The following is a 24,074-nucleotide window of genomic DNA, read 5'->3' on the forward strand; positions in this document are numbered from 1 at the left end:
CAGAGGTAATGAAACTGTGGATAATGAGGTACTGAGTCTGGGATTATGGGGGTTAGACTCCTAGACTTTAATTAAAAAAAAAACCCCAGAAGCATACCAAAAATGTGAAAATGGCCCAAATAGTGCCATACCCTGCTCTGCAGGCCTTCAGGAGTCCAAGAATGCCCCCCAAAAGTCCCTGAAATTTGGCAAAAAAAGTCATGTGGTGGGTTTTTTTGTTTCTTTTAAACAAATGAGCCATAAAATGGCTCTCCTCCACAATATGGTGGTAGGAACTGACCTCCGAGGTCATTTCCAGCTACCCCAAACCCACAGCGATGTGGGATTAACCCCTTTTTGGCCCTTTTTTCTCCATGTATGCCAAGGCTGGGTGTCCATTACTCAACTGTGGATACACGAAACTGTGGATGGTGAGTCTGCGGATAGTGGGTATGCCCACAGAGGCATCTGAACCTCTTGCAGCCCTCTCAGCAAGGATCAGGCCCTCCATGTTATCCTTTAGATGACCATTTGGTTTTCTAAACACTTTCCCCAGAACTCATTAGCAAGTCCTATGATCATTTTCCTAGGAAGATGGAAACAGCACATATTTCCTCCAGAAACCAAAAATGCTCAGCTTCCCCATTTCTAAATCTCAAGGAGTAACCCAACCATAATGGGTTCCATACTTCCAGTCATCAGTTTTTAATAGCATGAATTTTTTTTTTAGCAATAAAAAACTCTGATGTCACAAAGAGATTAAACAAAAACAGAAACCAACTTCAGCCGGGAGTTTCATAGTCACAGGAAGTCTAATAAAATGCTTTTGGATCAGCATATCAAATTCTGGGTATGTAGAGGCGAAGTGTCGCTGTTTTGTTTATTTTTTAAATCAGTTTTTAATTGTCATTGCTGATCACCTTGAGTGCTTTTTGGCAATGGAAAGACGGGACACAAATTCCCAAATCAAATAACTTGGAGAAGGCTAGATGGATCCCTTTTCCTGCAGGTGTTTGGAACTGGGGAGCATTCTATCATACAGCACCCCACCTGGATTCTGACCTGTACCAGAGTTTCCCAACCTTGGTTCTAGAAATGTTGGACTACAACTCCCATCATCCCAAGCCACAAATGCCATTGTAGCTGGGGATGGTGGGAGATCTAGTCCAACAACATTTCTAGAACTAAGGTTGGGGAACCCTAGTGTAGGCCATGGAGACTGAAGCATGTGACCTTTACTTTCAGAAATATCCCAGTGACCTAGCCTTCCTGGTTTACACCATGCGATAGTTCTGAAAACATAGTGGTCTAGGAACATAGGAAGCTGCCTTATTCTGAGTCAGACCATTGGTCCATCTAGCTCAGTATTGTCTATCTTCACTGACTGGCTGGCTGTGGCTCTCCAAAGTTTCAGGGAGGAATTTCTCCCAGCCCTACCTGGTGATGCCAGGAAGTAAACCAGGGATATTCTGAATGCAAAGCAGATGCTCTGTCACTGAACTAGTGCCCCATCCCTTAAGGAAAATATCTTACATCAGACAGAGCCAGGGGCATAGTTATAATTGAGCGAAAGAACACGACCACGGGCCCCCAGCTCCTGAGGGCCCTCCAGCTCCATCCCTCCCTATTTTCTTCATTATCTCCCTCATTCTGGGGGGCCCCCTCTCCCCTAGCTATGCCCCTGGTCGTTTGCAAAGTATTTTCCAGCACTACAGAGGGCATTTCACTTGTATTGGAACACATCCCCAAAGCAGGTTGGTTCTCATCCAGCAGGGTCGATACCAACAGATTGAGTAAGTTGCTGCATTGCTGTACCAAGGGGGATTGCTGATCAGTCATATTGAGAAGTTGTGTGCATGACCTCCAGCTACCGCTCAGGACTGCTCTGGGGAAGGCAGGAGCATACCTGCCTTATACAGGAAGCTGCCATATACTGAGTCAGACCATTGGTCCATCAGAGCACTGGCAAGGGTGCACATGTACTCTGGCAGGCAGGCGGGCTAGCAGGCAGAGGGCACGGTTTCACAGGAGCTTGTCTGCAGTCCCCAAGACAAAGCAGTCTCCAGGGTACCCCTCCCCATGGCTCAGCTGCACATAGAAACTTTTATTTTATTTATTTATTTTATTTATCAAATTTGTACACCGCCCCAAACTTTCGTCTCTGAGCGGTTAACAGCAGCATAAAGCAGTTAAAAACATATTCAAAAACTAAAAACAATGTAACAATTTAAAAATAAACCAGAAATTACAACCTAAAAAGACTTGGCTCTAATCAGAGCCTGACACTCCTGCGAGGGTGTTGTTGTTGGGGAAAGGGGATGTTTTGCTGTCTGGCATCATTTCAGATTTGTGTTGGCATTTCTTTCCCCTGCCCTGCAATGGTCCTTCTCATGAGTTGTCTGGGGGTGTCCCCATTGCCTTTCCCTCTCATGCCTGGCCAGTGAGCCCTGGGTCAGGTGGCTGAATCCTGAAGAATGATTTCAGTGGCCCCAAGAGTGGCCCCCATGACCAGCCTTGATCATGAGTAAGCTTGGGGGACACTAACTCCCCAAAAGGGGCAGGGGCAGGGCCCTCCTTCCCCATCCTTTCTGTGGAAAAGGTAGAACTTGGCTGCTCGGGAATCCCTGTGGGGGTGGGGCTGCCTTTCAAAGCCTGTCAATAGCACCCCCACCCAAAGCATTTGCAGCCCGGACACTTAAACCCATTCACAATTCCCAGGTCTGGCCCAGTGTGAGATCTCCCAGCACAGGGATCAGTGGGAGAGGGAGATCCCCTGTTCCCAGGTGCCCTGGGGTGCGGGCAGGGGTGCACATCTCCACATGGGCGGGTGGGCTTGCAGGTGGCATGTTTTTGCAGCAGCTTGGTGGTGGTACCCAAGACTTGGAAAGCTGTTTCCGGGGTACCCCTCCTGACGGCTGCCATCCGCAAATCAACTTTGCTCTCTTTAGAGCCCCAATGGCCTGACACTCCCATGAGAGGGCAGTCCGGGGAGAAGGGGGACCACTTTGCCGCCATATCATTTTGGTGATTGTGGTTGGCTGTTTCCCCCCCTTCCCTTGGATGGCTCTTCTCATGAGTTGTGTGGGGGTGTCCACTTGGCCTGGCACTCTCTTGAGCCAAGGTTTTCCCACACACGGTCTGATGGAGGTGCATTGCCGATCCAGCGGCCCGGCCCTGCTAATGAGTAAGCCTGGGGGGCATGAACCCTCCAAAGGGGAGGGGGCTGGGTCCCCCTTCCCCAAACTTTCTGTGAAAAAGCTAGAAATTGCCTGCTCTTGAATCCCTGCTTGTGACAGCCCCTCAAATTCAGACAGGAGCAACCCTGTCCGCCCGAAATATTTGTTCCCCAGCCAGAGAGGGGATGTCCTGCGCATGCTGGCTATCCCTGCCATGAGGGGGCCCTTTGCCAGGGCATTCCCGCTTAAATGTACAGTGTAGGCACAGGGGTTGGGTGCAGACCTTTAAACCCGTTCAAAGTTCCCAGGCTGGGTCCAGCAATGCACCGTATGCAGATCTCCCAGTGCAGGGATTTCTGGGATAGGAGAGTCCCAGTTTCCAGCTGGCCCGGGACAGTGGGCTTGCCCTCCTTCGGGGCTGTGGGCAGTGGCACGCATCTCCACATGGGCATGTGGGCTGGCAGGGCACAGGGTTTAACAGCCAAGACTGGGACAGCACTTGCTCAAGTGCCCGTCCCTGCAGCTTTCCTGCACAGAGCATCCTCTCTCACTCCCCTCAGCCTGAGAGAGTTCTGTGGGGCAATGGGCTCGGACTCCAGTGTGATCATGTCCCAGATGGGACGTCACAGATGGCCCTTCTCATGAGCATTACTTAGGGAGCAAATATCCCCACCTGGGGAAGGGGCTGGCCACCTCTTCCCCAACCTATATGTGAAAAAGTAGAACTTTGCCGCCCTGCCTTTTATACCCGGCCCTGGGGACCCCTCCCCCCTGCATTTGCTCCCTTCCCAGTGCTGTGATGGGGTGCCCTGTGTGTGCTGCCCCTTGGAGTGTTTGTGCTTGTGAGTGTTTGTGCTGTTGCTCCCGTCTCGCAAAGTGCCCGTCCTGTCGTCCCGTGCCCTTGCCCTATCACTTGCCAGGTGGGGGGAGCAAGGGACAGAGTGGTAATTGGGGCTGCCCCCCGACCAAGTGACTGTGCAGCTTGACAGGCTGGCCAGCCTGGGATGGGGTGTGGCGGCGTCCCTGTGGCCTGGCAACTCCATAGCTGCATAGCTGACAGGACGGGTGTGCCTGGTTTTCCGAGAGGCTACCAGCGAGAAGTACCAAAAGAATGGAGCAGCCACATCCTCGGGCAAGTCTGCACTGCTGCCTCTATGATCACGGTTTGAAAATCGGTGCAAAGCGGTTATAGCTGCCACAGCAGTCGGATGTAATACTTTGGCGGCAAAACCTCAGCTGTCAGTGGGGAATCTTAGAGATAACTGAAGGTTCAAATTGGAGTTTGGCGAGGCAAACCGCAGTTAGTTTTGGCTCATAACCGCAGTTTTGCACACTTGAGCGTAACTGAGTTACAACCTCGGCCACAATTAACTGTGGTTAGTTGATATGTCTGAATATGGCCACTGACTGAGGTCCTTGGTCTGGGTGGGAATAGCAAGGCTCTCAGTTTGGAAAGTTTCTCTTTTTGGTTAAAAACCACCCCCGTTTTCACAGATGGTGTTGAAAATAAGAAGCTTCAGTCTACAAAAGGACTTGAAGCCTGCCAGTGAGAAATGAAAGTTCATTCATAGGCATCCTCTCTCCTATTTGTCACTTCCTGCTCCAGGGTTTTTACTGAATGTTAGAATGCAGCACCCTCTTCCCATATCATGTCAAATGCCTGCTGGTTCTGGCTTATAAACTGCTCATCTGCTAGCTTGGACACATATAGTAAATAAATAAAAAAACCCAAACACTAAAAATGCATAAACATTGGAAAAAATCAAAATACACTTAAGGTACATACATTATTTTTACCCAGTTCCTGCAGTGATTCTAAAGGTATCACACATTCTTAAAAGGGATAGCAAAAAAAAAAAAAAAGGTTACAGAGCCTGCAACACACATCTCTATACTCATAACGGAATCCAAAGCATCTAGGATATTATCAAGAATAACTAGAAGGAACAAGCTAACCTGTGCTTCCTTCTTGGTCCGTATCTGTGATCTCCATGTTCTCCCTCTTCCTCACTTGTTGCCATTTTGCCTCCTCCATTGGGAAACAAAGAGAAAAGGCCTCAGTAATTCTCTTTAATGTAGTAAAACATTGCTCACTGGTTGTGTCACAGCATGGCTACAGAAATCACTTACTCTCTCCAGGCAAAGAAGTGAACCCATTTGCTTCAGTTTGCCCTAATGCAGGGGTTCTCAAACTTGGGTCCCCCAAATCTGAGAAAACCTGCATGAGCCCCTGGTGGCGCAGTGGTAAAACTGCCGCCCTGTAACCAGAAGGTTGCAAGTTCAATCCTGACCAGGGGCTCAAAGTTGACTCAGCCTTCCATCCTTCCGAGGTCGGTAAAATGAGTACCCAGAATGTTGGGGGCAATATGCTAAATCATTGTAAACCGCTTAGAGAGCTTCCAGCTATAGAACGGTATATAAATGTAAGTGCTATTGCTATTAGGATAGTACAACTCCAATCGTCTCCAGTCACAATGGCCTTCAGTAGGCTCTTAAATGGCTCAACCATGCTGGCTGGGGATGATGGGAGTTGTAGTCCAACAACATCTGGGCACCCAAATTTGAGAACCCCTGCAATAATGGAAACTTACCAGTGTTCTCTGGGATGAGGCATCTGTCAGAACAGAGGATACCAAATGCATCATTGAACATTCCTTCCCTGTATGCTGCTTCCTGATGCGCACTCTTGACGCCATGCTTGGAACCATGCTTTCGAGAAATACGCTTTGGTTTCACACTGGCATCCCCCATAAGGATGTGATGCAGCTCCTTATAAAAGGGACATGTTACAATACCAGGCCCTAACCTGGAATTATGTTCCATCACCTTTTTGTATTCTAGTCGCAATGCATTTGTTTTGTACCGACATTGAACAGCTGTGCGCTGGTGACCCCGGGCAGCCATCTGCCGGGCAATATCTTCATAGGTCTCAATATTCCGGTGACTGCTCCTAAGTTCTTCTTGTATATTCAGGTCTCCCCAAATTTCCAACAGATCTAAAATATCTTTCTTCTTCCACAAAACACCACGGCCACTTTTTCCAGACATTTCAATGCTAATAATGTTAATATAGGTGATAATCCAATGCAAGTGCCAAGGCAGGATCAACAGTAAGTCACTAAGCTGGTCATCTGCAAAGCAATTCATTTAGAAGGAAAGAAAGAAAGAAAGAAAGAAAGAAAGAAAGAAAGAAAGAAAGAAAGAAAGAAAGAAAGAAAGAAAATTAGAATGGTGTTTAGTGGCAGGGAAGTGGTGAGAAAATAAAATAAATGAGAATGGCGTTCAGTGACAGGGAAGTGGGGAGAGGATGAGGCTCAACGCCTAAATACCACTGTCAAAACCATGCCTATCCAAAAACAAAGCAAAACATCAGAAAAGTTGTATTAAGAGCAGTACATACATGCAGGTCCACCGCTGTTCTCTAAAAGAAAATAAGATCGATTTTTGAGATAGAGTGTTCCATCTGCAATGGAAATACTTTGTTCACGCACTCACATACTGTCCACCTGCATTTCCCCGATTAATCTGCTGTACTTCTTACTGACAAAAAGTAAACTTTTATAACTGCATCCTCTCTCAGGGCATAGCTGTCCCATGCTTCCGGAAGTATATCTCCGGACAGGAGCATTTCTTGATCTGTTTTCATGCTGTAGCTCTGCCGTCACTATCTCATAGTATTTTGACAGCACGCAGAGACAGGGCTGCTGCAAAATTTGAAGTGGGGCTGGGCTGTGCATGATAGGAACAAAGAGGACTTCCCCTTAGTGTTTCCAGTTAGTGTGTCTCCAGTGACTCATTCCAGGGAGAGTTGCTTTTAGACAAATTGAGACTTGAACAGAACAGAACATACTTTATTTCGGTCGTTGACCAGAAACATTACCAAACAGTTTAGTCAGAAAGGTGATTTCAGTTGCTGTTTGGGCCCTCAAGAACCCACGTCAGCCACCAGCCACCGCCGTACTCGGCAGGTCGCGGGCGACCCACCGCCCGCCACCGCCAAAATCGCCGCCGCACGCCCGCTGCACTCAGCGGGCCGTGGGCAACCCGCCACCCGCCACCCGCCTCCGCCAAAATCGCCGCCGCACTCTATAACACCCCCCTTTCACAACATCATTCACCTTTCCAGGAGAGTTACCAGAGAGCAAGGGGGAGAAAGTATACCCAACCCAGCCCTGCTTAGATGGGCACGGACGAACTGCCATGAGAAGATAGTGTGAGTGCAAACTGGTACCTCTCTCTTGATTCTTCCTTCTTTTACTCCTGTGTGTATAAGTAAAGATTCTTTGGGAAATGGATTATTTCAACAGAGTGATAGTGTTAGTTCTAAGAGTTTTATGTATGAAGGGGACCTGAAGGATTACTTGTGTGTGTGAAGTGTGTCTGTGTGTGTAGCAGCAGGTATTTTTGAATGGAAAACAGGTTTGGTTTCATGTGTAAACCATGTGCTTCAATAAGATTGTTCTGGCCAACACTTGTTTGATATAACTTTCATGCATCCCTGCCACTAAGAGCTTGCAGAGAGACATGAACAGAATGGATCATATGTTGTTGAAAGATTTTTAAAAATCTATCATAATTTTTAAAAATAGGCACATAGTATATTCTGGGATGGATGTATATAAATAGAGATTTGGTTCTGATCTGATCTGTTCGAGTTGGTGTTGCATACACTTGCAATGAATGGGTAAATCTGTGCTCTAAATATAGGCTATAAGAAAGTACCAAAAAACCCACACACATTAATCTTACTACTTTGAGGTTCTTGTATCTTCATATCAATATATTTATATATTTTGTTTCTCTATCATATCTAGAATAACAAATAATCATCATGAACCTATAAGGAGGTTTTAATATCAGTATCTTTTTTTTTTTAGCTCTTTCCCCCTATTTTTTTAAGGAACATCTAAATTTTATCCAGGTAAAGCCAGTTAAAAGTTAAAGAGAATGCATACTGTCTCTCAGTGATGGTGTAAAATGGTAGGTGCCCCTGCCACATTAATATTTGTTCTTTTCTTGTCACTTCAAATGTTGAGTTGATTTAATGTTACTTTATATACTGTATACATGCATAATGATTTCCCCCCCACTGGTAATTTGGTGATTTGGTAATGTTTGCATCCATTTTCTTTTGGGAGGCAAAAGTTGCAATATAAAATGCATATAAATGCTCTGCTTTTGTGCTTTTTATAGATTTCATACAATCAGTAAATCCATGTGTCTTTGTGACATTTTCTATTGTGGAAACCTGCTCAGTGCATTCTTGTAGTATGCTTGCTGCCATTCTCAGGCTAGTCCCTTAGTCTCACAATAATATATGGAATAAGATGGTACTTTATTACTTCTTTTAGTGTCATCATTCTAGTTTTAAAATAAGTAGTAATTACACTACTAGTGTGTATCATCATTGCATCATAATTCTGTTGTTTGAGATACAGGCCAACTCCACAGGGTTGTTGCTTGTGAGGAAAAACCTAAGTATAATGTAGTATGTTGGGGGGAGCAGTGGGGGGGCAGGGCGGGGGGGGCACCATTTCAGTGCTTGCCCCGGGCGCCGTTTTCCCTAGTTACGCCTCTGCCCTGTTCACATACATACAGTAGATAGAACTGCTAATGTCCCCTCAGATTGGGGTGTAGCGATAATAGTTCCTATCTATAAAAAAGGGTGTCGAACTGATCCATCAAACTATCGACCTATAAGTCTATTAAGTATTGTTTCCAAACTATATGCCAGACACCTTTTGGCTAAGCTTACCGACTGGGTGGAAGCCCATAATGTTCTCGCCCCTGAACAGGCAGGCTTTCGCCAAGGGCGGTCCACTACGGAGCAGGCATTTATACTACAGCACCTAGTAGAGAAATCTTCTAGTAAGCCAGGCTCTGCCCTGTACATAGCCTTTATAGATCTGAAAGCCGCTTTCGATTCGATCTCCAGAGAAAGACTATGGGCAAAGCTGCATGAGTTATCTTTGGATAAGCACTTGTTAGTGCTGATTTACAAGCTTCATGAGAACACCTGCCTAAGAGTCCGCCTGAGCATACAGGGCCAAGTCTCGGCTGAAATTCCTACTTCCAGAGGGGTAAGGCAGGGCTGTATTTTGGCCCCCATTCTATTTAACATATATATCAACTCTATTATTTCCATCATGAGTGTCCCCTCGATCCACCCCCTCAAACTGGCCCATAAACATCTTGCCATTTTGCTGTATGCCGATGATATGGTCCTTATGTCCCAGACACTGGTAGGACTGAGACGGGCCCTTTCATTGCTCAGCTCCTATTGTGCTGAGGAGCTTATCGAAGTAAACTATCAAAAAACTAAAGTGTTAGTTTTTGCCAAGCGCCCCAAACGCCACACTTGGCGAATGAATGGTCATCACTTGGAACAAGTTAAAATCTTTAAGTACCTGGGCGTGGTTTTCTACTCCTCGGGTCAGCGCCAGGCACATCTAAATTATATCGTGCAGAACGCCCAAGCCTCAGCCCACCTAATCAGATCCTTTTATTTTACAAAGGGGGCTCTTTGTATTCCAGCCGCTCTTAAACTATTTCGTGCCAAGGTCTACCCTTTATTATTATATGGTGCTCAGTTGGGCCCTTTTGGCAATTTCATCACACTGGAAGCTATCCAAACAAAGTTTATTAGATCTATATTGCAGCTTCCCAGTTGTGTTCCTAACGCTGTCATTAGGCGTGAGGTGGGCCTTGGCTCCTTGGAGGCGGAGTATTGGAAATGCATTTTTGCATTTTGGTTAAAATTAGTCTTTTCTCAATCTGGACTTGCCCCCTTGGTATTAACTGACAAATTCGATTCTACCTGGAAGCGTCTTGTTAAAACAAAATCCCAATTTTATGGGTTTTCACTGGATATGCTTATTAGTTTGGGTTATGATTGCACTAGGAAGTCTATTAAACAACGTATTTCTGACACTGATTTACAGTTAGAAGTTGTCAAAATCCCAAAAGGCGTTTACCTTGGAGATCAGCTTTTTAACACAAAACCTGCTGCATACTTAAATAATATTTCTTTTCCCAAGTTCAGACGGGCGCTATCTTTAGCTCGATTAAATGCGCTCCCTACAGCGGTGCTCCAAGGGAGGTTTAGGGGGGTTCCTTACGCATCCCGACTTTGCCCTTGTGGTTCAGGCAATATTGAGACTACTGAACATGTTATTTTACATTGTGACCTCTACAAGAATGATCGAGCAACATTTATCTTGCCGTATCTTGTGATGTTCCCTGGTTACCCAGATGAGTCACTCTTAAAATTTTTATTGTCAAATTTTAATCATAAATACACCAACACAGTGGCTAAATTTTGTTATATTTTATGCAAATTATGTTCTGTTATGTGTGATAATGTTTCTGGTCAACGACCGAAATAAAGTATGTTCTGTTCTGTTTAAGTCTCAAATTGTCTAAAAGCAACTCTCCCTGGAATGAGTCACTGGAGACACACTAACTGGAAACACTAAGGGGAAGTCCTCTTTGTTCCTATCATGCACAGCCCAGCCCCACTTCAAATTTTGCAGCAGCCCTGTCTCTGTGTGCTGTCAAAATACTATGAGATAGTGACGGCAGAGCTACAGCATGAAAACAGATCAAGAAATGCTCCTGTCCGGAGGTATACTTCCGGAAGCATGGGACAGCTATGCCCTGAGAGAGGATGCAGTTATAAAAGTTTACTTTTTGTCAGTAAGAAGTACAGCAGATTAATCGGGGAAATGTAGGTGGACAGCATGTGAGTGCGTGAACAAAGTATTACCATTGCAGATGGAACACTCTATCTCAAAAATCGATCTTATTTTCTTTTAGAGAACAGCGGTGGACCTGCATGTATGTACTGCTCTTAATACAACTTTTCTGATGTTTTGCTTTGTTTTTGGATAGGCATGGTTTTGACAGTGGTATTTAGGCGTTGAGCCTCATCCTCTCCCCACTTCTCTGTCACTGAACGCCATTCTCATTTATTTTATTTTCTCACCACTTCCCTGCCACTAAACACCATTCTAATTTTCTTTCTTTCTTTCTTTCTTTCTTTCTTTCTTTCTTTCTTTCTTTCTTTCTTTCTTTCTTTCTTTCTTTCTTTCCTTCTAAATGAATTGCTTTGCAGATGACCAGCTTAGTGACTTACTGTTGATCCTGCCTTGGCACTTGCATTGGATTATCACCTATATTAACATTATTAGCATTGAAATGTCTGGAAAAAGTGGCCGTGGTGTTTTGTGGAAGAAGAAAGATATTTTAGATCTGTTGGAAATTTGGGGAGACCTGAATATACAAGAAGAACTTAGGAGCAGTCACCGGAATATTGAGACCTATGAAGATATTGCCCGGCAGATGGCTGCCCGGGGTCACCAGCGCACAGCTGTTCAATGTCGGTACAAAACAAATGCATTGCGACTAGAATACAAAAAGGTGATGGAACATAATTCCAGGTTAGGGCCTGGTATTGTAACATGTCCCTTTTATAAGGAGCTGCATCACATCCTTATGGGGGATGCCAGTGTGAAACCAAAGCGTATTTCTCGAAAGCATGGTTCCAAGCATGGCGTCAAGAGTGCGCATCAGGAAGCAGCATACAGGGAAGGAATGTTCAATGATGCATTTGGTATCCTCTGTTCTGACAGATGCCTCATCCCAGAGAACACTGGTAAGTTTCCATTATTGCAGGGGTTCTCAAATTTGGGTGCCCAGATGTTGTTGGACTACAACTCCCATCATCCCCAGCCAGCATGGTTGAGCCATTTAAGAGCCTACTGAAGGCCATTGTGACTGGAGACGATTGGAGTTGTACTATCCTAATAGCAATAGCACTTACATTTATATACCGCTCTATAGCCGAAGCTCTCTAAGTGGTTTACAATGATTTTAGCATATTGCCCCCAACATTCTGGGTACTCATTTTACCGACCTCGGAAGGATGGAAGGCTGAGTCAACCTTGAGCCCCTGGTCAGGATCAAACTTGTAACCTTCTGGTTACAGGGCGGCAGTTTTACCACTGCGCCACCAGGGGCTCATGCAGGTTTTCTCAGATTTGGGGGACCCAAGTTTGAGAACCCCTGCATTAGGGCAAACTGAAGCAAATGGGTTCACTTCTTTGCCTGGAGAGAGTGATTTCTGTAGCCATGCTGTAACACAACCAGTGAGCAATGTTTTACTACACTAAAGAGAATTACTGAGGCCTTTTCTCTTTGTTTCCCAATGGAGGAGGGAAAATGGCAACAAGTGAGGAAGAGGGAGAACATGGAGATCACAGATACGGACCAAGAAGGAAGCACAGGTTAGCTTGTTCCTTCTAGTTATTCTTGATAATATCCTAGATGCTTTGGATTCCGTTATGAGTATAGAGATGTGTGTTGCAGGCTCTGTAACCTTTTTTTTTTGCTATCCCTTTTAAGAATGTGTGATACCTTTAGAATCAATGCAGGAACTGGGTAAAAATAATGTATGTACCTTAAGTGTATTTTGATTTTTTCCAATGTTTATGCATTTTTAGTGTTTGTGGTTTTTTATTTATTTACTATATGTGTCCAAGCTAGCAGATGAGCAGTTTATGAGCCAGAACCAGCAGGCATTTGACATGATATGGGAAGAGAGTGCTGCATTCTAACATTCAGTAAAAACCCTGGAGCAGGAAGTGACAAATAGGAGAGAGGATGCCTATGAATGAACACCATGCTGAATGCTCAGATTCTACAGAGTTTGGCAGATTGCATGAGCAAGATGACAGAGGCTATCCTAGGTCAACCTTACACCAGCAATGCATGTCATACACTGGACTACTTGCAGCGATTCAAATAACTGCTCTTTCCCCCTGTGCTGTGCTCTTGCAATGAACAGCCAATGTGGAGCCCTCCTGCCTCACTCATTCACTCTACCTTTAGAACAGCTATAGGGCGGATAAAAATAAATGATTTTTTTTAAACCAAGCCTAGAACAGGAGATGACAGTTGGGAAGGAGAAGATGCAAGATGTTTGAAGTACCAGGCATTGGAATGTTCAGGTTGTGCTGCAGAGCTTGGCAAATGGGGTAGGAACATAGGAAGCTGCTGTGGTATACTGAGTCAGACCCTTGGTCTATCTAGCTCAGTATTGTCTTCACAGACTGGCAGCGGGTTCTCCAAAGTTGCAGGCAGGAATCTCTCTCAGCCCTATCTTGGAGATGCCAGGGAGGGAACTTGAAACCTAGATGCTCTTCCCAGAGTGGCCCCATCCCCCATCCAGAGTGGCCCCATCCCCTGTGAATACCTTGCAGTGCTCACACATGTAGTCTCCCATTCAAATGCAAACCTGCTTAGCAAAGGGGACAATTAATGCTTAACTACCACAAGATCAGCTGAGCAAAGAGACTAAGGCCAGCCTCAGCCAACTTACACCAGCAAAGTGTGCTGCAATTGGATTGGATTGGATCACTTTCAGTTTGTTACTTCTGAGGAAGTGAACAAATTGCTTCAGACTGTATGCCCTACCACCTGCTCTCTTGACCATTGCCCAACTTGGGTTATTTCATCTGGCAGTCATATTATCAGAGAGCGGAAAGCTCTCCCTTCACAAAGATAACGTTTTCTGGTTGGTGGTGGCCGCCATTGGTTGGTTGAAAGACTGCTGATAAAGTTCAGTCTCATGTTGGAATGCAGCTAAGGTACTTCTGCAGAGCTGCTGCCCTCTCTCTCTCCCTTCATCCCCACCCTGTATATCCCCCACTTCTAAAAAAAAATTGTTAAATTGGTATTGATAAATATAATAAATGCTTCTCTGAGGGAGGGCAGGATGCCTCCTTGTCTTAAGGAGGCTATTATTAGACCAATTTTGAAGAAACCTGCATTGGATCCCTCAGAGTTAGCTAATTACAGACCTGTCTCTAATCTTCCTTGGTTGGGCAAGGTGATTGAGTGAGTGCTTGCATCTCAGCTCCAGGCAGTTTTGGATGACACAGATTATTTAGATCCTTTCCAAACTGGCTTTCTGGTGGGCTATGGGGTTGAGACTGCCTTGGTTGGCCTGATGGATGATCTCCAATTGGCGATTGACAGACGTAGTGTGACTCTGCTGATCCTTTTGGATCTCCTGGCAGTTTCGTGCAATGGTGGCTCCGCCCCAGTCCAGGCCTCTAATTTGAATATTCATCCAGCAACTCCTGTCCTCCAGTGACCAAAACTCATTCCCACATATTTTGTATATCCTTAGGAGGGAATTTTGTCATATTTACCACTGATTTTTAAAAGATAGGCCTGATGATATCCAGAGCTGCCATCATGCTTGGCAGCAAGCCATACTCGCAAGCCCTCTCTTTCTTCAGGTTTGCATTGGTATATGCATGCACATACACACACACAGAGGCATCTGCCACTCATAGAGCATCAGGCCCTTATTTCTCTCTAAAAGTATACAGACAAAAATCCTCTAACGCATAGAGAACTGTTGTAGATGGTATAGATCTAAGCAAGGATGAGGAGTCCAGAGATAAATGTTAAATACCCCTGCTAACTTGGCAAAGAGGCACCTTTTAACCTGGTGATTCTCTTTTATTTAGCAGGGGGAGAGTAACTGGCCCTATCCACCCCCAGCACAGTACCTCCATTGACTGTTGCTGGAATCTATCTTATGTTTCTTTTTAGATTGTGAGCCCTTTGGGGACAGGGATCCATCTTATCTTATTTATTTGTTATTTCTCTGTATAAACCACCCTGAGCCATTTTTGGAAGGGCGGTATAGAAATTGAATGAATACATACATACATACGTACATACTTACGTACGTACATACAGGAAAGGAGAGACAGCAGCAGAAAGTGAAACAAAGCAAAACAGTTCAATCACAATATCCCTAAAGTCTCGAGGGATACATTTCTGATTCTGAGGGTAACTTCCACTGGTATCTGAGATCTACTGTACTAAAGAAATTGTACAAGGGAGACCTATCATGACAGTCACATAAAAGAGACTTCATCTTGGAATATTTTAATCAAGTTCCTCCACTTGCAAGTAAACATGCATGCAAAATGGAAACAATACAACAAACAAATGCAAAGTTTGATTGTCCAAAGGAAAGAACAGCATGAGAAGTGCTCCTGCTTTTGAAGATAAAGGAACATGTTTGCACATACACAGTCTTATACAGTTATAAACCTTTTTATTTCCTACTTCTTTCTTAAGGACTGCTTATCTTCCCATGCCATAACTTTTGGGTAAATTTCTGGACTACTTTTGTCTCATGTGAACAAAAATATAGTTGCTAATTTATGGTTTTGGCTGACATACTGCGCAAGGGTCAATGTGCATTTTAAAAAACTGTGTGCACAGTTGTGCAAGACCACTCTTGTGCAAATACAAAAATTGTGCAGGTGCAGTTGTGCGAGGGACAACCATTACTTCCTATAGTTGTTCACTGCACAACTCCTTTTTGGCAGTTCTGGTGCATTTGCGCAAAAGTGCCCTTGTACACCTGCACGCCCATTTTGTAAAAATGCACACTGACCTTTGCACAGTATGCCAACCACTATGAAAATAATGGAAGAAATGTACAGATATTCCTTTTACAGTTTGTTTGGTCAGTGCATACAGTGAGTACTACCAAATGAGCAGTAGTTATGAACTGCATTGACTTCTTTTGTTTAGCAGGATTCAACCTCAGCCTACTGGGTTCTGACGGCTACCCATCTGAACCATCTTCAGTGTCATCGGTGCAGCCTTATAATTATGAGTGATCTGCTGACCAATGTTCCTATCTATGAGAGAAAAAAGAATTCCGCCCAGTTCTTGAGAATGACCTGAAAACAATGTTACACCAGTTGGTAGTCTTCATGTTGGACTACTGTAATGCACTCTGTGCTGGGCTGCCAATACATTTCTGGAGAGGTCAGTCTCCAGTTAGCACTGTATGTCTGGTGGTGATTTGGAACCAGACCTTTTCTGTAGCTGCTCCTGGCCTATGGAATGCACTCCCAACAGATATCCGCAATTTAGGCTTGCTGTCGGTCTTTAAGAGAGCCATAAAAACTTACTTGTTTGGCCTGGCCTTCCAAGGTTTGTAAATTGTTTTTTAAAGTATTTTAATTAGTTTTAAACTAGCTGAACGGGCACAGAGCATATGCGCCCCTAGTTACCACCTCGTCCTGCCGGCCACTTCCTCAGGCCAGCATGGCTTCGCCTGCCGCCCGCCTCCTCACACCGATGGGGCTTTGCTCGCCGGCCGGCCGCCTCCTCACGCCAGCTTCACCTGCCGGCCGGCTGCCTCCCAACGCCTCCTCAGCATCCAGGCTCCACCACCCGCCCAAAGCCTGGAACTCTCACAAGTGGTGCCGCCACTCCCGTGAGAGTTCCAGCAAGCATCCCCAACGGCACGTCTATATTAACTATATAGATGTTTTTTAATTGTTTTTATATTGTTTTTAGCACTGTGTTTGAAATGGTGTGTGTTTTTATGTCTTTTTAAATTTGTTGTACACCACCCAGAACCTTTGATGGCGCGGTTTATAAATGTAATAAATAAATAAATACATAACTACAACAGTAAGAGGGAACTCAATTAAAAATTGCTCTCTGTTTGTTGCATAAAACAAACATGTGGCTGAGAACAGGTCAGTCATTACACTCAGGATAATAAGGAAAGCAGATGTTGAGGACAAATTATTGTATACTGGGATTTTGCCAGCTCCCATGCCAGGTGGGATGATCCCACCTGAATTTTGTCTCTCTCTCTCTCTCTCTCTCTCTCTCTCTCTCTCTCTCTCTCTCTCTCTCTCACACACACACACACACACACACACACACCCAGTTCCTATGATACTTTGGGGCTGAGCCTCAGGGCCTTAACTGCTGTCCAACAGACTGGGTCCAGGTCACGCAGAGGTCCACCGTGCCGAGGGAAAGGCCCGAATGGGCCGAAGAATGCCTGAACAGGGCCATTTTTGAGAGGATGAAGGCCGGCAGGGGGAGGGGGAACCTCCGTGGACCCCTCTGCCACCTCAGATAAGTCCCCTGGAGTGGGTAAGTTTACAAAAAATTAAAAATAATATTTTTTTAATAAAAGGTCTGCAACACACATAACTGGTGTGTGTGTGCAGGGGGGATCGAGGGGGTGCCGGACCAAACTGGCCTGGTCCGGGTCTGGAGTCAAACTGAACTGGGCCAGCCGGTTCGTGCACACGAAAAGAGATTTGTGGCGGGGCCTCTCATTCCTTTCTTTATGAACAGAGGGAAAAATTAAATCTTCCAATGTGTTGTGTTATTCCTTTTAAAAATGGTCTTTCAGAGTTTTCTAGGGGGGGAAGTACATGGCTGGGGGGCTGGGAGTCTAAAATAGTAGGAGGGAGGAAGACCTGGAGATGCAGTTATGCACCTCCAGGTTCACATCCACTTTGTGCCCCCAAATCCTTTGTTTGTTATGCTCTTTCCACCTAATATATGTAACAGCTGAAAGACTAAGCATACTTTTTCTTACATTGGCAGGTAACTTCTTTACGAAACAAAAAAACAGTCAGCCTTAGGTTCTGACTATTTGCATATAAGGTCATCAAGTTAGGCTTGTCCTCCAGCTACGGTCCTTTCTGGATAGAGATAGCCTGGCCACAGTGATCCATGCTCTGGCAACCTCCAGACTGGACTAGTGTAATGCACTTTATGTGGGGCTGCCCCTGAAGATGGTTCGGAGGCTGCAACTAGTGCAGAATGCATCAGCAAGACTGCTGATGGGCACTTCTGGCCCGATGCACATCACACCGGTCTTAATGGAACTGCACTGGTTGCCAGTATGCCACCGAGCCTGATTCAAGATTTTAACACTGACTTATAAAGCCCTGAACAACCTGGGCCCCAAATACCTGAAGGAACATCTCCCATATAGACCTGCCCATCAGTTAAGATCTGTAGGAGAGGCTCTCTTGGTAGTGCCACCATTGTCAGCAGTTAAAGGGGTAGGGGCACGTGAGAGGGCTTTCTCTGTGGTGGCCCCTAGGTTGTGGAATGCCCTCCTCTCTGAGGTTCACCAAGCTCCAACACAACAATAAAAACCTTAAAACAATTTAAAACCACAGTTACATTAAAAAGCTTTGTAAGAGATCTTTGACTCTCCAAAATCCCTGCAATCAGGAATGACTGGAGACTCCAAAAATCCCTACATTAATAGACTGTGGGTTCTTCTGATGGTCCTGGCTGTCAAGAATCCCAAGACTCAAGAAGACACAAGGAGAAGTGAGGGGATTATATTTAATCAAAACAGATTTATTTTCTTACCAATGTTCAGATGAAACACAGCATACAGCATGCAGCAAAATTACTTCTCTCACACAAAACAGTCACAAAACTAACAGCCTTGAGACACTGATAGAACAGCCAGACCCTTGCGGTCACAATATACTATACCCCAAGGGAACCTCGACTTGTTCCTCTTTTTGCTAGATGCTAGGTGCCGTCAAATTGATTGCTCGGATCAACTTCCTCCTTTCCTCCTCCTGTGTGCTGTGCCTGAGCCACCCTCCCTGAGGGAGAGAGCTCTGTACCGTCTATCCTCAGATTAGGGTCTTTAAGTATCCTCACCTTTCCCACCTACGCATCAATAGTGATTGGACAAAGAAAGGGGTCTTGACCATTCATGACCTTCGGCTAACCTGTAACTCTTGACATTTAACACCATTGGCTAGGGAAGGTCTGAAAGAGGAACCAGGTGTGCCATACGACAAGGAGAGATACGAAAGAGGAACCAGGTGCAGGTCGAGTGACCCCCACTTCAAATGGAACACCGAGTCTCGGCGTACTTTCGATCTGAGGTACTGAAAAATGAGGAAGCGTGCCCGAGCCGACAGGCTGATTTTAGACAAAAGCTCTAGATGGGGGCTGCTCATGACAGCATGGAAAATTTTGCTAGAACAGGGGAATTTGGCATGGTCTCATCTTACAAGGCCTAGACTGCAAACAGACCCATGTCAAGCATCTATCTAATACAATATGGCTAACCGATCTATGCACCTAGTCAATATAAAATTGATCCCAGTTGGATCTTACAGCTTGGGTGAAGAGATAAATCTTTAGGGACTTTTAAAAAGTTGTCAGAGATGGGGAGGCTCTTATCTTAGCAGTGCATTCCAGAGTCTTGGAGTGGCAACAGAGAAGGCCCATCCATCCCTGCGTAGCCACCAGATGGGCCAGTGGCAACTGCAGACAGACCTCTCCAGATGATCTCAGTGAGTGATGTGGCTCATGGCAAGGAAGACATTCTCTTAAATACCCCAGGCCTAAGCTGTTTAGGGCTTTATAGGTTATAACCAGCATCTTGTATTTTGCCTGGAAACTTATCAACAGTCACTGCAGTTTAAAAATACTGTATCTAGAAATGAGATTACGTGTAAATCATGTAACCAGAGCCAGTGTGTTATAGTGTTGAACATTTGGGAGACCTGAGTTCAAATCCCCACTCAGATATAAAGCTCATTGTGTGACTTTAGGACAGTCACTGCTCTCTCCTCTTAATCTATCTCACAGGGTTGTTGTGAGGATAAACATAACCATGTACATCGTTCTGGGCTCCTTGGAGTAAGAGTGGGATATGCATGTAAAAATTAATAAATGTACCAATGATTGTCAATAAGTAGATAACATGAAATGATACAAAGAGAGGTGCTGAAAATAGTTTCAAGAGCTGCCTTTCATTGTACACAGAGGAGAGAGGGAGAGAATTTCTAAAAAAGAAACATTTAATCTACCTCCGGTCACTGAAGGGATTAAACAAAGACTGTTGTCACTTTAACTTTCTCAGGAATATAATGTGGTGTTTGTTTACTTAAAACATTTTGCAGGTAGGCATACATTCAACAGGGTTTCTCCGGGTGCTTTCCAGATTACACACTACAACAGGGGTAAAATGCTTTGGCTTGGTAGGATCACATTGAAAATGATCCCCAGAATCTCAAACTCTTTCTATTTGTATTTTCAGTGGGAAAATACAGCTACTTTTTTACAATGCGCATGCAACATTGTAGCACTATAATGCAAAGATAAAATCCGAAAGAAGGCATCAGAAATGTGAACGGCACCTTGCTGTCAGCGCAGGGACTGCGTTGTCACAACACAGGAAGTACAGAAGAACACTTAGCAGATCCATAGTGACACTGTTGTAGGGTTTAATCTGGAAAGCACCCATGCTGGAAATGCTACTGCTGTTGAACTTTTGTCTATGGTGCAAATGCACAGAGCTTCACCAAATTCCTTTAGGCCCTGTGAGCTGGGAAGAGCTTGTGTCTATAGCTTTGTAAGGTTTTTAGTTGGCAGCCAAAGCCATGTGTTATTTTTCACAGTTCTCACAATGGTTGGAAGAATGTTGATGAACGTTCCATGTTGTGTTTGAAATCAAACAATGACGAGAATTTAGTGAGTGGCATGATGCAAGCCAAAAGTAAGCATATGATGAGCTTTAAAAAAAAAAGAAAGATAAATGAACCAGATACATGTGATTACAGAATATATATATATAAAATCAGATCTACCAAACTATTTTTTTGTTGAATGAGTTGGAGGAGGTACTCAGGAGAAAGGACAATGCCATTTTCACTTGACTCTGAAACTCCCTCCTCCTAGCCATGGGAATGAGCGGGGGGGGGGGGACGACCCCATTTGTTCCCAGAGCAACTGGGCAAGAAAAAGTTGTAAGTGAGAATGCTCACGTGAGCCATCCATGCATATGGTCCCCCACCTTTGTACACACATGCATGAGTCCTTTGTGTTTGAATACTGCTCCACCCTCCACAACAACCCCAGTGTAAACCAAAGCAGGAGGAGCTTCCTCATGCAAATAGAAATATCGTGTGTTATGAAGATTGCTGGGCTGAACTTGTCCCCTTTGCATGATACTTTACTGTGTGCAGAAATATTTTAAGATAGGGAAGCATTTTATTGGCGCAGTTCAGGAAATTGTTTGCCACTTGACATGTACTGGTGGGCGGAAAGGGGGCATCAGATTGTTCACCTCAGACAGCAAAATGGGGCAGCCCTCTTAAGGCTTTTAGGTCCAGCTGCACAACTGCCTCCAACCCTCAGGGCTACATCTACAAGTACATATTTTATTTTGGGGGTGTGCTTGCACATAGCGCGCGCGCGCGCACACACACACACACACAGGCCTATCCAAGTCATTTTTCTAGCCAAACTCCCCAGTCCACACATGAGGCAGTTATTGTGGCATCTGCTTTACGACTTTAGATATACATACGTATTTTAACTGTATTTTATGTTTATTATAAAATAATATAAATATGTTTTATTATGGTGCCCTCATTGTATCTCACTTGACTCTCCTCACCTCACCTCAGAACTCAACTGCCTCCCCCTAAAAATTAAAACACCCACCAAACTTTAAATTCTGGAGAAATTAACGATTGGAATGTGCAAGTATATAGAGGAGGAAATGGTTAACTGGAATCTTGGTGGGTGTTGCTATGTCCACAATGATCTGATCATATATGCTTGTGTGGCAACAGAAGGAGGAGGCTGTCTTCCTTACAGAAATAATCGATACCTCTGGAAATGCACACACAGCAGAATACTTACAAGAAGTAGCAGTAAACACTATAACAAACTGTGAAAACAAATTTTAAATGGCTAGTACAGTTTTGTCTCTGGAAATGCTGCACATTTGTCCAACATGAGAAGAAATCTGGGAAGGGAAGGTGCTAGGGAGGGAAGAAGTTGGCAACTCCTGCTTGGCTGGGCAATTCCATCCTGAGTGTTTTCACCTGCTCTAGCCCCCTCCAGGTTTCTGCCCTGTATTTAAGAGCTGCTTGAACCAGGGGCAAGAGCCAATGGGTTCTTGGTCTCACCCTTGTGGCAAACAGACTGTGGCTGGCTTCAACAGCAGGAAGGAGTATGAAGAATGAGAAATCTGGAACAAGCACCAGTCTCCATACTTGCTTTGGAGTCCTACCTACTTGGACGGCTGCATCTATTTTAGTGCGAGGGAACTTTCATTTTCTTGTGTTTGGCGTGCTGCTTCCATCAAGATGTATCTGGGAGGGTGTGTTAACTTGGTGGAGGGCCTTCTGATTGAGACTGTCGTTGGCAAAGGGCAATATGGTGGTGGAAATAAGACAGGCCTAGTGAAGGGAAAGCATGCTGGCTATCATGCCTTCATCATGCCTTCCAGTCCTTCTCCCATTCAAGGAGACGCCAATAGCTTCCTCAGCACCCCATGCTGTATGAAGGTGGTATTACTGAATGCCAAGTCCATACATGCAAAACCCATGGTCACACAGGAGACTATGCTGTGTGCATTACAGAGTCCTGGTATGCTGACCTGGTGTGTATTACAGAGTCCTGGTGGGATGAGGGAGGGGATGTAGCTCTACCCCAATTGCATCCACCAGGTTTCTGGGTACAGCATCTGGAGTGGGTGTGGAGATGGGGTTGCCCCAGTTCATCAGGAAACCATCCCCCTTCACCAGATGTACTGTCTGCCACTTGGACCAGTTTGAGAGCCTGCTTGTGGTGTTGGGATCACGAGACAAAGTTGGGATTCTGTTAGTATATTGCCAACCTCACTGTCTTAACAATCTCCCTGCATGAGCTGCTAGAGGTGATCTCAGATGTGGCACTGAGGCCCCCCGAGGCTGGTAGTGTTGGGGGACTTTAATATCAACCACGGGCTTGTCTCAGTTGATTTCCGGTCTCAGGCATGTGGGAGGTAATGCTTTCAATTTGGTCTTTGGGTCATTAGTGGACAGTGGTGCTCCATGGATAGTCCAAGAGGCTTTAATATCATTTTCATGGACAGATCACTGTCTGGTGAATGCTGGACTGAGGGTGGACCCCATCACTGTTGTTCCCTCTAAGGCACGAGCTCACCTTCCCCCAAGCCCCCACACAGCTGTTTTGTGCTGCTGCCGCCCAACCCCTCTCCCCGGCTGGGGAAAACTGCCCCATTTACCCTCCTCCCTGGCCGGGTGGCCAGAGTTGTTGCCAGATTTGGCTTTTTTAAAGCCAAATTTTGGGTTATGGCCCATTTGACTCACAAGTATACCCCTTAGGTTCTGGCAACACCCAGGTTGCTGTCGCGTGCCTCACCTCCTCCTCCTCACGGGCAGGGCCTTTTCCAGTTCCGGCTGGGGACGGGAGGTGGTGTGATGGAAAGTTGGTCCAGGGAGGGACTTCTGCTGGCCTGGGAGCGCTCTGCCCAGCGCCCTGACTGACCGTTTTAGTTGATAAATTTCTTCCACAGTGCTGCTTTTTTACATTTTCGATTCTTAGAGAGCAACAAATGCTTCCTGACCCTTGTAGATCATTTACAGCTTTCAGGAATGCTAACATTCAGGAATGTGAGCCCTTTGGGGACAGGGAGCCATCTTATTTGTTTGTTATTTCTCTTTGTTTGTTATTTCTCTTTGTAATTTCTCTTTGTAATCTGCCCTGAGCCATTTTTGGAAGGGCGGTATAGAAATCGAATTATTATTATTATTATTATTATTATTATTTCTTGTTTACACAGTCAGACAGGTGTTATTGACTGGTTTGTTTTATCCAGACATCGAGTCCTTCCCAAGGACCTGGGATGGCTGAATTTTATTGTCAGTTGTTATAGATATCGTCACAGAATATAGGCTGTTCCCAGTAAAGCTGCTTTTTGTAATTGGCTGGTGGTGATTTCTGTGGCTCCTATGGTGTTGAGGTGCTCTTCAAGGTCTTTTGGAACTGCACCCAGGGCACCAATTACCACTGGGATTATTTTGGTCTTTTTCTGCCACAGCCTTTCAATTTCAATTGGTAGATCTTTGTATTTGGTGATTTTTTCTATTTCTTTTTTTTTCTATTCTGCTATCCCCTGGTATTGCTATATCATCATCATCATCATCATCATCATTACTATTATTATTATTAAATGTTTCAACTTTGTGATCCCCCAGCAGGGAGCAGGCAGTTAATTGCTTCCTGATT

General features: G+C 45.0%; 1 long non-coding RNA gene across 1 annotated transcript; it reads left to right on the forward strand.

The window, feature by feature from the left end:
• The first annotated feature begins 10,807 nt into the window (after window positions 1–10,807).
• On the forward strand, window positions 10,808–16,661 carry LOC128347283 (uncharacterized). The gene is made up of 4 exons (XR_008317479.1): window positions 10,808–10,991; window positions 11,269–11,808; window positions 12,367–12,439; window positions 15,780–16,661. It is a non-coding gene; the product is annotated as an uncharacterized LOC128347283 (long non-coding RNA).
• Window positions 16,662–24,074: the final 7,413 nt, after the last annotated feature.

The sequence above is a fragment of the Hemicordylus capensis genome, chromosome 2 (assembly GCF_027244095.1).
Source record: "Hemicordylus capensis ecotype Gifberg chromosome 2, rHemCap1.1.pri, whole genome shotgun sequence".
In the NCBI taxonomy this organism is placed as follows: Eukaryota; Metazoa; Chordata; class Lepidosauria; order Squamata; family Cordylidae; genus Hemicordylus; species Hemicordylus capensis.